We start from the raw sequence: 14,191 nt of genomic DNA on the forward strand, positions 1-14,191 counted from the left end.
TTATCTCTTAAACCATGTTGTTTGCTGTTTAGAGTGAGATCCATACAGTTTGGAGGTGAACCCATGAGTTCATACATGACCTTATGGGATCACTCCTCTGATCTCCCTTGGTCTCCATGGCTCTATGGGGCCTCTATTTCTGGACCTTCAGTCTGAAAGCTGAGGTTTCAGTTTCCCTTCTCTGCCACAGATTTCCGATGACGGTGTCTGCATTCAGGACCAAGTAGACAGATGACAGAAAGATCTGTAAAAAGCTACAGGGAGTTGCTCCATGTTCTTGGGATCACAGATCCTTTCATTGCAGAGAAGCTTTCCCCTTCCTCAGAGTTTTTGACACCTGTGGATGAAACAAGAAAGAGGGGAAAAAGAAAAAGAAGAGAATTCCCCTACTGTCTCTGAGGTGTGGTCCTCTTAATTCTGGTTCCAAGACTAGAAAGAGAAAGATTCTATTGGAACTCTTTGTCTGCAGCTGGTGTGCACTTCTGAGTTTCAGGCTGCCTTTGAGTCCAGGCTGGGCAGTATCAGAGAGGAAAATGACAAGCACTGTTGATTCAGTGGAACTTCAAAGTTTTGGTACTTTCACAAATCTGCCTGCTACTAACTTTTCAGAGATCTAAGATAGCCACTCCATGCATTTTATATGGGATTTATAGTTTCATTCGGTGTGAGAATGCATCTGTACAAGGTGGAATGTGATTACTTCACCTTCCCTGGAACCAGAATTTCCTTTTAGTTTTTATGCAATAGCTTCCATCAGAATCTGTCTTTTTAAAAAATATGATTTTTAAAAACTGGATAAATCAAATTATGTTGACAAAAATTTTGTGCAATCAAGACCACACTGAAAGTATCATATTTGAAATCAGATTTAATTTTATTAGGTTTGACAATACTATCATCAAGAAACATGAGTTGGGGACTTCCCTGGTTGTCCAGTGGTTAAGAATCCACCTTCCAATGCAGGGGACCTGGGTTAAATCCCTGGTTGGGGAACTAAGACCACACATGCTGCGGGGCAACTAAGCCTGCACACCACAACTACTGAGTCCTCATGCCGCAACTACAGAGCCCACGTGCTCTGGAGCCCACGTGCCACAACTAGAGAGAAGCCCATGTGCCACAAGGAAGAGCCCGTGCACCCACAATGAAACATCCCGTGTGCAGCAACTAAGACTCAATGCAGCCAAAAATAAATAAATAAATAGATATTAAAAGAAAAAAAAAGAAATATGAGTTGTATTTCATATGTGGAATTAGTGCCTAAGAAGCTCATCTAAGAATCTGGTCTGAGGTCTATTCATTTGGGCCTATGGATCCTAACCTCACAAAGAATAAGGAATGTTACTTACTGGCAGGCCGGGAATTTAGCAAAATTTGGAAATCTAGAGGAAAGGAGAATTTACTCACATTTACTGGTGCTAAAGACAGAACTTGATTGAGATAAACATCTTGGTTTTGGTTTTCTAGCATTGGAATAGATGAGCAAGCAAGAGTAATAACAACATCTCTGAAAGACAGAGGCTATTGAAAATGCAATCTTAGATTCCTTACGTAATGTCCAAACAGCAGTTAATTCTGTGGACCTAGTAGTTGCTCAGCGCTGTATGGCTGTGAATTTATTGACCATACAAAAAGACTTATGTGTGTTAGTAAATACCCTTTGATTTATCTATGCATTTGGTCAAGCCATCATCACAACAAAACCTGCAATTGGACCACTTTTAATGATGAACAGTATTTTGGAACTATTCATAATCACATGGAGGGATTAAGAAAAATATCCAAAACATGGTAACATAGCAAAAAGATAACCTTTAAAAATAATTTTTGAGCACTTTCTATAAGGTTCCCTATTTTTTTGTTTTGTTTTCTTTTTTAATTAATTAACTTATTTATTTTGGCTGCTCTGGGTCTTAGTTGTGGCATGCGGGATCTTTGTTGTGGCATGGGGGATCTTTTTTTTTTTTTAGTTGCGGAATGTGGGATCTTTTAGTTGCGGCATGCAGACTTCTTAGTTGTGGCATGTGGACTTCTTTTTTTTTTTTTTTTTTAATCTTTTGGCCACACCACATGGCATGTGGGATCTTAGTTCCTTGACCAGGGATCGAACCCGCACCCTCTGTATTGGAATTGTGGAATCTTAACCACTGGACCACCAAGGAAGTCCCCACGCAGACTTCTTAGTTGCAGACTGCGGACTCTTAGTTGCGGCATGCATGCGGAATCTAGTTCCCCGACCAGGGATCGAACCCAGGCCCCCTGGCATTGGGAACACGGACTCTTACTCACTGGACCACCAGGGAAGTCTCTAAGGTTCCCTATTTTGTATAGAGATGTTTGCACAGTTAATTAGGGCTCAGAATTTTTTCAGTTCTGCAAAACCAATTATTATATGATGATTTATTATCTGTCAAGCAGAGCAATTAATCACCAAAGTTTTTTTGGTCTTCGTGGACATTAACCAGTTTGGAATTTAACTTAGCAATCTTATTTTAGCATTCTTCCCATCCCCTGATTATAAAATTCTCACTTATCATATTATCTTTGGCTGGCTTTGTCATGTTACTGGTTCCATTATCAATGAGTTAAATAAAACTGACCAGCTTACTATCAGTTTGTATAAGAATTATGTTTTTAACATTTTGAGAATCATTATTTGACAAAATGCAGAAATTAACATCCTTATACTTGTATCCCTGTATGTACCTGTATAAGAATTTCTTTTATATATAATGCTGGAATAAAGCTGATGGCTCATAGACTATTTTATTCAATTCGATTAAGTAGCTCCAGTTGATCTTTATCAGAATGGCTGCATCAGACTCTCAACAGCAATTCATGATGTTTCCTTTATCTCCACATTCTTTCTCATGTTGGTAATTACTAGCTTTCATATTTATGCCATTCTGATAGATGTAAAGTGTTCTATCATTTTATTTAAATTTTCATGTCTGTGATTATTAATCAATATTAACAAAGAGGATTACATGGGAAGATTTTATTTTATTTTACATATTTTCTTTGGATTTTTTTTTGTTTTGGTCAGCTGTCTGTATCACCACTGCCATTCCTGTCTTTTTGTTGTTGCTTTCTTTTATTTTTCCAGATATTAGTTGCTTGTTTTTTCAGACATTGCAACTATATTCTCCTTAACTGTTGTCTGTTAACTTTGCCATGGTTTCTTCATTGGACAGAATTCTTCATTATTGTGTGTTCTAGGACTCGGTCCTTAGTTTTATTATCTACTTTATCTACACTCATTCCTTTGGCAATATCATTTAGACTCATGCTTTTTAAATTTTAATTTATTTTATTTTTTATTGGAGTTGATTTACAATGCTGTGTTAATTTCTGCTGTACAGCAAAGTGATTCAATTATATGTATATATACATTCTTTAAAAATTTTATTTATTTATTTATTTTTGGCTGCGCTGGGTCTTCATTGCTGTGTGCAGGCTTTCTCTAGTTGTGGCCAGCAGGGGGCTACTCTTCATTGCAGTGCACGGGCTTCTCATTACGGTGGCTTCTCTTGTTGTGGAGCATGGGCTGTAGGTGCGTGGGCTTCAGTAGTTGTGGCACGTGGGCTCAGTAGTTGTGGCTCATGGGCTCTAGAGCGCAGGCTCAGTAGTTGTGACACACGGGCTTAGCTGCTTCGCGGCATGTGGGATCTTCCTGGGCCAGGGCTTGAACCCATGTCCCCTGCACTGGCAGGTGGATTCTTAACCACTGCACCACCAGGGAAGTCCCCTACATTCTTTTCCTATATTTTTTTCCATTACGGTGTATCACAGGATATTGAATATAGTTCCCTGTGCTATACAGTAGGACCTTGTGGTTTAATCCATTCTATATATAATAGTTTGTATCTGCTAACCCCAAGCTCTCAATCCATCCCTCCCCCACTCCCCCTCCTCCTTGGATACCACAAGTCTGTTCTCTATGTCCGTGAGTCTGTTTCTATTTCATAGATAGGTTCATTTGTGTTATATTTTAGATTCTACATATAAGTGACATCATATGGTATTTGTTTTTCTGACTTACTTCACTTAGTAGGATAATCTCTAGGGCCATCCATGTTGCTGCAAATGCCATTATTTCATTCTTTTTTCATGGCTGAGTAGTATTCCATTCCATATATGTACCATATCTTCTTTATCTGTTCATCTGTCGATGGACATTTAGGTTGTTTCCATGTTTGACTATGGTGAATAGTGCTGCTATGAACATAGGGGTATGTGTATCTTTTTGAATTATAGCTTTGTCTGGATATATGCCTAGGAGTGGGGTTGGTGGATCATATGGCAATTTTGTTTTTTAAGGAACCTCCATCCTGTTCTCCATAGTGGCTATACCAACTTACATTCCCACCAACAATATAGGAGGGTTCCCTTTTCTCCACACCCTCTCCAGCATTTGTTATTTGTAGACCTTTTTAAAAAAATATTTATTTATTTATTTATTTATTTATTTGGCTGCGTTGGGTCTTAGTTGTGGCACGCAGGCTCTTTGTTGCAGTGCGCCGGCTCCAGAGCACGCAGGCTGAGTAGTTGCATCACGCAGGCTCTCTAGTTGTGGTGTGTGGGCTCTAGAGCATGCGGGCTTAGTTGCCCTGTGGCATGTGGGATCTTAATTCCCTGACCAGTGATCGAACCCATGTCCCCTGCATTGGAAGGCAGATTCTTAACCACTGGACCACCAGGGAAGTCCCTTGTAGATCTTTTAATGATGGCCATTCTGACAGGTTTGAGGTGGTATCTCATTGTAGTTTTTATTTGCATTTCCCTAATAATTAGCAATGTTGAGCATCTTTTCTTGTGCCTGTTGGCTATCTGTATATGTTCTTTGGAGAAGTGTCTATTTAGGCCTTCTGCCCATTTTTCTATTAGGTTTTTTATTTTTTGTTGCTGTTGAGCTGTATGAGCTGTTTGTATATTTTAGAAATTAAGCCCTTGTTGGTTGCATCATTTGCAAATATTTTCTCCCAGTCTGTAGGTTGTCTTTTCACTTTGTTTATGGTTTCCTTTGCTGTACAAAAGCTTGTAAGCTCGATTAGTTCCCATTTGTTTATTATTGCTTTTATTTCTATTGTCTTGGGAGACTGATCTAAGAAAACACTGGTATGATTTATTTCAGAGAATGTTTTCCCTATGTTCTCTTCTAGGAATTTTATGGTATCATGTTTTATATTTAATTCTTTAAGCCATTTTGAGTTTATTTTTGTGTATGGTGTGAGGGTGTGTTCTAACTTCATTGATTTACATGCGAATGTCCCACTTTCCCAACATCAGTTGCTGAAGAGACAGACTGTCTTTTCTCCACTGTATATTCTTTCCTCCTTTGTCGAAGATTAATTGTCCATAGATGTGTGAGTTTATTCTTGGGCTCTCTATTCTGTTCCATTGATCCATATGTCTGTTTTTGTGCCAATACCATGCTGTTTTGATTACTGTAGCTTTGTAATATTGTCTGAAGTCTGGGAGAGTTGTTCTCCTCCTGCCTTGTTCTTTTTCTTCAGGATTGCTTTAGCAATTCCAGGTCTTTTATGGTTCCATATAATATTTAGGATTATTTGTTCTAGTATTGTGAAAAATGTCATGGATAATTTGATAGGGATCACATTAAATCTGTAGATTGCTTTGGGAAGTATGGCCATTTTACCAATTTTAATTCTTCCAATCCAAGAGCATGGGATATCTTTCCATTTCTTTGAATCATCTTCAGTTTCCTTTATTAATGTTTTTTTGTTTGTCTCTTTTTTTAAAATTTTATTTATTTATTTATGGCTGTGTTGGGTCTTTGTTTCTGTGTGAGGGCTTTCTCTAGTTGCGGCAAGTGGGGGCCACTCTTCATCACAGTGCGTGGGCCTCTCACTATCGCAGCCTTTCTTGTTGTGGAGCACAGGCTCCAGACGCACAGGCTCAGCAATTGTGGCTCATGGGCCTAGTCGCTCCGCGGCATGTGGGATCTTCCCAGACCAAGGGTCGAACCCGTGTCCCCTGCATTGGCAGGCAGATTCTCAACCACTGCGCCACCAGGGAAGCCCCTATTAATGTTTTATAGTTCTCAGTATATAAGTCTCTCACCTCCTTGGTGAGGTCTGTTCCTAAGGGTTTTGTTTGTTTGTTTGTTTTTGTTTTTTGGATGCAATTTTAAAAGGGATTTTTTTTTACATTTCCTTTTGATATTTCATTGTTTGTGTAAATAAATGCAACCAATTTCTGTATGTTAATCTTGTATCCTGCTACTTTGCTGAATTCATGTATCAGTTCTAGTAGTTTTTGTGTGGAGTCTTTATTTTTTTTATTTCTTATTTTTTATAAATTTATTTATTTATTTATTTTTGGCTGTGTTGGGTCTTCGTTGCTGTGCACGGGCTTCTCATTGCGGTGGCTTCTCTTGTTGCAGAGTACTGGCTCTAGGCACGTGGGCTACAGTAGTTGTGGCATGCAGGCTCAGTAGTTGTGGCTCACGGTCTCTAGAGCGCAGACTCAGTAGTTGTGGTGCATGGACTTCGTTGCTCCACGGCATGTGGAATCTTCCCAGACCAGGGCTTGAACCCGTGTCCCCTGCATTGGCAGGCGGATTCTTAACCACTGTGTCACCAGGGAAGTCCCTGTGTGGAGTCTTTAGGGCTTTCTATATATAGTATCATGTCATATGCATATAATGACAATTTTACCCCTTCCCTTCCAATTTGGATACCTTTTATTTCTTTTTCTTGTCTGATTGCTGTGGCTAGGACTTCCAATACTAAGTTGAATAGATGTGGTGAGAGTGGGAATCCTTGTCTTGTTCTAGATTTTTGTGGAAAGGCTTTCGGCTTTTCACCATTGAGTATTATGTTGGCTGTAGGTTTGTCTTAAATAGCTTTTGCTGTGTTGAGATATGTTCCCTCTACACCCACTTTGGTAAGAGTTTTTATCATGAATGGATGTTGAATTTTATCAAATGCTTTTTTTGCATGTATTGAAAAGATCATTTGTCTTTTCTTTTGTTGATGTAGTGTATCACATTGATTTGCATATTTTGTACCATCCTGTGACCCTGGGATGAATCCAACTTGGTCATGGTGTATGATCTTTTTTTTGTGCTGTTGTCTTTGGTTTGCTAATATTTTGTTGAGAATTTTTACATCTATATTCATCAAAGATATTGGCCTGTAATTTTCTTTTTTGGTAGTGTCTTTGTCTGGTTTTGGTATCCGGATGATGGTGGCTTCACAGAACATCTTTGGGAGTGTTCTCTCCACTTTGATCTTTTGGAAGAGTTTGAGAAGAATTGGTATAAGTTATTCTTTGTATGTTTGGTAGAATTAGTCTGTGAAACCATATGGTCCTGGACTTTTGTTTGTAGGGAGTTTTTAAATTCCAGATTCCGTTTCACTTCTAATGACCAGTCTGTTCAAATTATCTATTCCTGGGCTTCCCTGGTGGCGCAGTGGTTGAGAATCTGCCTGCCAATGCAGGGGACACGGGTTCGAGCCCTGGTCTGGGAAGATCCCACATGCCACGGAGCAACTGGGCCCGTGAGCCACAATTACTGAGCCTGCGCGTCTGGAGCCTGTGCTCCGCAACAAGAGAGGCCGCGATGGTGAGAGGCCTGCGCACCGCGATGAAGAGTGGTCCCCACTTGCCACAACTAGAGAAAGCCCTCACACAGAAACGAAGACCCAACACAGTCATAAATAAATAAATAAATAAATAAATAAAAGAACGTGAATTTCTTTTAAAAAAAATTATCTATTCCTTCTTGATTCATTTTTGGTGGGCTGAATGTTTCTAGGAACTTGTCCATTTCTTTAGGTTGTTGAATTTGTTGGTATATAATTCTTCGTAGTATTCTCTTATGGTTTTTTTGTATTTCTGTGATATTGGTTGTTATTTCTCTTTTTCATTTCTTCTTTTGTTTATTTGGGTCCTCTCTCTTTTCTTCTTGGTGAACCTGGCCAGAGGTTTGTCAACTTTGTTTACCATTTCAAAGAACCACCTCTTGGTTTTACTGATTTTTTTCTATTGTTTTTTATTCTCTATTTTATTTATTTCCTCTCTGATCATTACTATTTTTTTCCTTATGCTGACTTTAGGTTTTGTTTGTTCTTCTTTTTCTAATTCTTTTAGGCAGTAAGTTAGGTTGTTTATTTGAGATTTTTCTTGTTTTTGAGGAAGGCTTGTATCACTATGAACTTTCCTCTAAGAACTGCTTTTGCTGCATCCCATAGATTTTGTATGGTTGTGTTTTTATTGTTATTTGTCTCAAGGTATTTTTAAAATTTCTTCTTTGATTTCATTATCGACACATTGGCTTTTTAGTAGCATGTTGTTTAGTCTCCATGTAATCTTTTTTTTCTCACTTCTTTTTCTGTGGTTGATTTCTAGTTTATGCCATTGTGGTCAGAAAAGACACTTGAAATAATTTCTGTACTCTTAAATTTATTGAGGCTTGTTGTGTGCCCTAGTATGTGATCAATTCTAGAGAATGTTCCATGTGCACTTGAAAAGAATGAGTATTCTGGTTTTGGGGGAATGTAATGTCCTGAAAATATTAATATCAATTAAGTCTAACTGTTCTATTTATCATTTAGGATCTCTGTTGCCTTATTGATTTTCTGGCTAGAAGATCTGTCCATTGATGTGAGTGGGGTGTTAAAGTCTCCTACTGTTATTTTATTCCCATACATTTCTCCCTTTATGTCTGTTAGTATTTGTGTTGTGTATTTGGGTGCTCCTATATTGGGTACATATACGTTGGTGAGCATAATATCCTCTTCTTGTATTGATCCTTTTACCATTATGTAGTGTCCTTTATCTTTCTTAATGGTCTTTGTTTTGAAATCTATTTTGTCTGATATGAGTATTGTGACCCCCATTTTCTTGTCATTTTTGTTTGCATGAAATATCTTTTTCCATCCCCACACTTTCAATCTATGTGTGTCCTTTGCCCTAAAGTGGGTCTCTTGTAAGTAGCAGATTGTAGTCTCTTGTTTTTAATCCAATCTGCCAGTCTATGTCTTTTGATTGGAGTATTTAGTCCATTGGCATTTAAGGTAATTATTGGTAGATATGTATTTATTGCCATTTTAAACCTTGTTTTCCAGTTGATTCTATATTTCTTCTTTGTTCCTTACTTTTTCTTTTTGTGGTTTGATGCGTTCCTTTTATATTATGCTAGTGTTTTCTTCTTTTTGATTTTTGTGTATTGTATGTTTTTGATTTGTGGTTACCCTGTTTTTCAAGTATGTTAACACCTTCCTATATCTGCTTTCCTTAGACTGATATTCATATAGGCTCAAACACATTCTAAAAAAAACTCCCATTTTGGAAATTCCCTGGCAGTCCAGTGGTTAAGGCTCTGCACTTTCACTGCTGAGGACATGGGTTCAATCCCTGGTCAGGGAACTAACATCCCACAAGCCACACAGTGTGGCCAAAAAAAAAAAAAAAAGGCATGTAAAAAACTACACTTTCTGGGCTTCCCTGGTGGCTCAGTGGTTAATAATCCACCTGCCAGTGCAGGGGACACGGGTTCAAGCCCTGGTTCAGGAAGATCCCACATGTCCCAGAGCAACTAACCTGTGTGCCACAACTACTGAGCCTGCACTCTAGAGCCTGTGAGCCACAAATACTGAAGCCTGAACACCTAGAGCCCATGCTCTGCAACAAGAGAAGCCACCGCAATGAGAAGCCTGCGCACTGCAACAAAGAGTAGCCCCCACTCACTGCAACTAAAGAAAGCCCGCATGCAGCAGCAAAGACCCAATGCAGCCAAAAATAAATAAATAAATAAATATTTTTAAAAAGCCCTACACTTTCTTACTCTCCTCCTCCACATTTTATGATTTTGATGTCCTCTTTTACATCTTCATGTTTATCCTTTTGCTATTCGTTTTGGTTATCATTGTTTTCACAAGAAATTTATTTTTGTTTTAATTTTTATTTTTAATCTGTATACTGGCTTATTGAAGTGATTTATTTTCCAATTGTGATTTTCTCTTTCCTATAGCTTGTTGCTTCTTTTTTATTTAGAAAAGACCTTTCAGTATTTCTTTTAGGATAGGTTTAGTATTGCTTTTTTCTTTTAGTTTTTGCTTGTCTGAGAAATTCTTTATCTCTCCTTCTATTCTAAATGATAATCTTGCTGGGTAGAGTATCCTAGGTTGCAGATTTTTCCCTTTCAGGACTTTGAATATATCTTGCCACTCCCTTCTGGCCTGCAACATTTCTGTAGAGAAATCAGCTGATTGTCTTATGGGGGTTTCCTTGTAATTAACTCTTTGTTTTTCTCTTGCTGCCTTTAGAATCCTCTCTTTATCTTTAAATTTTACCATTTTAATGATAATATGTCTTGGTGTAGGTATATTTAGGTGCATCTTGTTTGGGACCCTCTGTGCTTCCTGTACCTGGGTATCTGTTTCCTTCTTTAGGTTTGGGAAGTTTTCAGCCATAATTTCTTCAAATACATTTTTGATCCCCTTTTCTTTCTTATCCTTCTGGAATTCCTATTATGCATAGATTGACATGCTTTATATTATCCCATAGGTCTCTTATATTGCTTTCATTTTTTTTCCATTTGGCCTTCTGTCTGCTGTTCTGATTTGGTGATTTTTATTAGTCTATCTTCCAAATCACTTATCCATTCTTCTGCATTATTCAATCTGCTATTCATTGCATTTAGCTCAGCTTTTGTCTTGGCAAATGAGCTTTCTAATTTTTCTTGGCTCCTCTTTGTAGTTTCTAGTTCCTTCTTACAGTAATTTGCATTTCTATTGATAGCCTTTCTTAATCCATTCAGTATTTTCCTTATCTCCTTTTTGAGCTTGATGTCTATCAGAGTGAAGAGGTCTGTTTCACTGTTTGTTCTTTCAGGGCAGTTCTCTTTATCTTTTAACTGGGAGTGGTTCCTCTGCTTCTTCGTTTTACTTATGTTTCTCTTACTCTGTGTGTTTAGGAGAAACAAGTATCTACTGCAGGCTTAGAGGGCCATTTTATGTCAGCACATCCCTGTATAGCCTGTGTGGGTTTAATATTTTTGGTGCAAGGGCTGTTTTTAGTATGGATGCCTGCTGCCTCCTTCCTCAGTGTGTCCTGGCTGTTATCCCCTTGGTACAGGGTGTGACTGGTGTAGTGGTGACCATAGCCTACACTGTTTAGCAGGACCTCCTCTTTGCTCTGTGGTTGTCACAGCTCTGTCAAGGGCAGGGTTTGCTCCCTAGTTGTTGGAGTAGAAGCCCCCAGATCCATTTATGAGCTGTCTCTGAGCTGTGGTGCAAGGTAGGCAGGATTGGAGCACTCTCGCTGGGAGAGGAGCAACTGATTATTCCTCTGCCAGAGATGTCCACTGGTGAGTGCACCCCATTGTGTCACCTGTCAACTGTTGTGTGGGCTCACAAAGTACACTGTTGTTGTCACTGCCCTTGGGCTTCCTCAACCATAGGAATTCTGGCAATCTACCCTGGTGTCCCTCAGGCATTGTTTTCACAAGACCACCCCTGCAGATCCACTGAAGTCAGGTCCTAGGACTGCAGTAGTCATGCACCTGGACCCACTGTGGGAGGTGTGGAGGCAGCCCAAGTATCATGATTTTAAAGGGTATTTATATGTCAACAATTCTCTTATTTACAACTCCAGTTTATACATTTCTTTCAAACAAATATATCCAACTGCCTACTAGACATTTCCACTGGGAATGACTGATAGACATCCATAACTTAATATATTTGGATTACACACTTGATTTTTCTCCCACAAATCTGCTCTTCTCACATTCTTCACCATTTGGTTTGAAGACAACTCTGTTATCTTCATTGCTGAAGCAGTAAGTCATTCTTGGCTCATTTTCTTTCAAATCTTAGGCCAAAACTAATATATAAATTTTATTATAATATTTTTTTCATCAACAGGTATGTATTGAGCACATACTATGTACTAGACACTCTTCTAGGTAGTGGATATAGAGTAGTCCCCCCTACCATCTGTGGGGGATATGTTCCAAGACTCCCAGTGGATGTCTTTAACCTCAGATAGTACCAAACCCTATATGTACATTTTTTCCTATAATAATAGGCAGATACTGTATAGAGCATACACTGGACAAAGGGATGATTTACATCCTGGGTGGGACAGAGTGGGTTGGCACAAGATTTCCTCATGCTACTCAGAACGGTGCACAATTTAAAACTTATGAATTATTTATTTCTGGAATTTTCCATTTAACATTTTCAGACCATGGTTGTCCACAGGTAACTGAAACTGCAGAAAGTGAAACCATGTTATCATAAACGGGAGACTACTGTATATTACTGAACAAAATAGACAGATAGCGCAACTCCTGAGAAACTTATATTATGAGGAGAGGCAAAAAATAAATAAGAAAATAAGAAGTGAACTATATTTAAAAAGGTGAAAATAATATATGATTTGGCATAAAGAAATAGTGGAACAGATTAAGAGGATAAAGAATCTGTGAGGAATGGGAGGTACACATTGCAATATTAAATAGCTAAATAGGATAAGCATGGTAAGTCTCATTAGGAAGTTAAATATAAAAAGACTTGAAGCATGTGAGGGAGTTAGCTTAGTGATTTTCAGGAGAAAACATTTCAGGCAGAGGGAAAATCTAGAGCAAAAACCCTAAGGAAGATATGTGCTTAGTGTCCTCAATGAACATTACAGAGGTTGGTGTAATTGAGAAAGAATGGTCAGAAGAGCAGTAGGAAATGAGGTCTGGGTGGTAATGGGAGAACCAGATACTCTGGGTTTTGTTAAGGTAAGACTTTGCCTTGTACTCTGAGTGAAATGGGAAGCTAAATCTTCTCTTTTTAGGATAGGAGTGACATGGCTAAGGTCTGTCTGGATGCCATGTTGAAAATATAATATAGGGAGGGAAGGGTAGAAGCAGGAAGATATGATAAGAATCTGTTTCAGTAATCCCAATGAGAAATTATGATTACTTTAACCAGGGTGGTAGTGGTCAAGAAAATAAAATAGTCAGATACTCAATATTTTTTCAACTGTTGAAAAATTTCAAACCTACAGAAAACTTGGAAGAAAAGACCAATGAATCTTCATATATTTTCTACTTAGGTTCACTCATTGTTAACACTTGCCACATTCTCTCTCTCCATATCTATCTATCTATCCACCTCTCTATTGCTATACAGATATAGCAGAGAGAGAGAGAAATATATATATATTTTTTTACGAATGAGGCAATTCATTAACCCAGCATCATTTGTTCTAATGCTTCTTGTTGGCAGCTGCCACCTGTCCAGCGATTCTGTCCAGATCTCTCTGTCCCTGAGGTGTTAGTTTGTGGCCCCCATCTTGGTCCTTTTCCACCATTTTCAGCCCCTCCAGGGCTTGGAGGACCCGACGGGCCACGCTCTTGGAGCCTCTGCTGAAGTGGCTGGGCATGACACCATTTCTCTGACACCCCCCATAGATCTTGGTCATGGAACCAACCCCAGCGCCGCCCCGGAGGTACAGGTGCCGTGCTGTGGAAGCAGCTCGCATCGTAGGGAGCGAGATCTTTATGCTTGGCCAGCTTGACAGTGTCCACCCATTCAGGGACTTTCAGCTTCCCGGACTTTTTGAGCAAGGCTGCCAGAGCTCTGACGAACTCCTGCTGGTTCACGTCCTTTACAGTAACTCCAGGCATTGTGCGGCCTCCAAGCTGCCAGCCAGGGAAAAGGGAGCAACGGGGTTTCCCGGGTGCACAAGTCGGGCGTTGGTTATTGCGAGAGTTCCCGAGAGAGAAATATTAAATGATTTTTACAATGTTACACAAATTTTACAAATATTTAACTATTTTATAGTTAATTAAAGACATAGTAACAATTCTCTGCAATACCTCATATACCTGTCTCCTAAGAACAAAGGCATACTGTGATGGTTAATTTCACGTGTCAACTTGACTGGGCCATGAGGTGCCCAGATACTTCATTAAACATTATCCTAGGTATGCCCGTGAGGGTATTTCTGGATTAGGTTAGCATTTGAATTGGTAGACTGAGTAAAGCACATTGCCTTCCCCAACATGGGTAGGTCTCTACCAATCTATTGAAGTCCTCAATAGAAGAAAAGGCTGAGCAAGAGCGAAATTACACTCTGCCTGATGATCTTTGATGTGGGAACTTTGGTCTTCTGCTTTTGTGCTGAGACTGGAACTCACACCATCAGCAGCTCTCCTGGTTCT

General features: G+C 39.1%; 1 pseudogene; it reads right to left on the minus strand.

The window, feature by feature from the left end:
• Positions 1-13,188: 13,188 nt before the first annotated feature.
• LOC137758489 (small ribosomal subunit protein eS19 pseudogene) lies at positions 13,189-13,698 on the minus strand (annotated as a pseudogene).
• Between the last annotated feature and the right edge of the window lie 493 nt (positions 13,699-14,191).

The sequence above is a fragment of the Eschrichtius robustus genome, chromosome 2 (genome assembly GCF_028021215.1).
Source record: "Eschrichtius robustus isolate mEscRob2 chromosome 2, mEscRob2.pri, whole genome shotgun sequence".
Taxonomy (NCBI): domain Eukaryota; kingdom Metazoa; phylum Chordata; class Mammalia; order Artiodactyla; family Eschrichtiidae; genus Eschrichtius; species Eschrichtius robustus.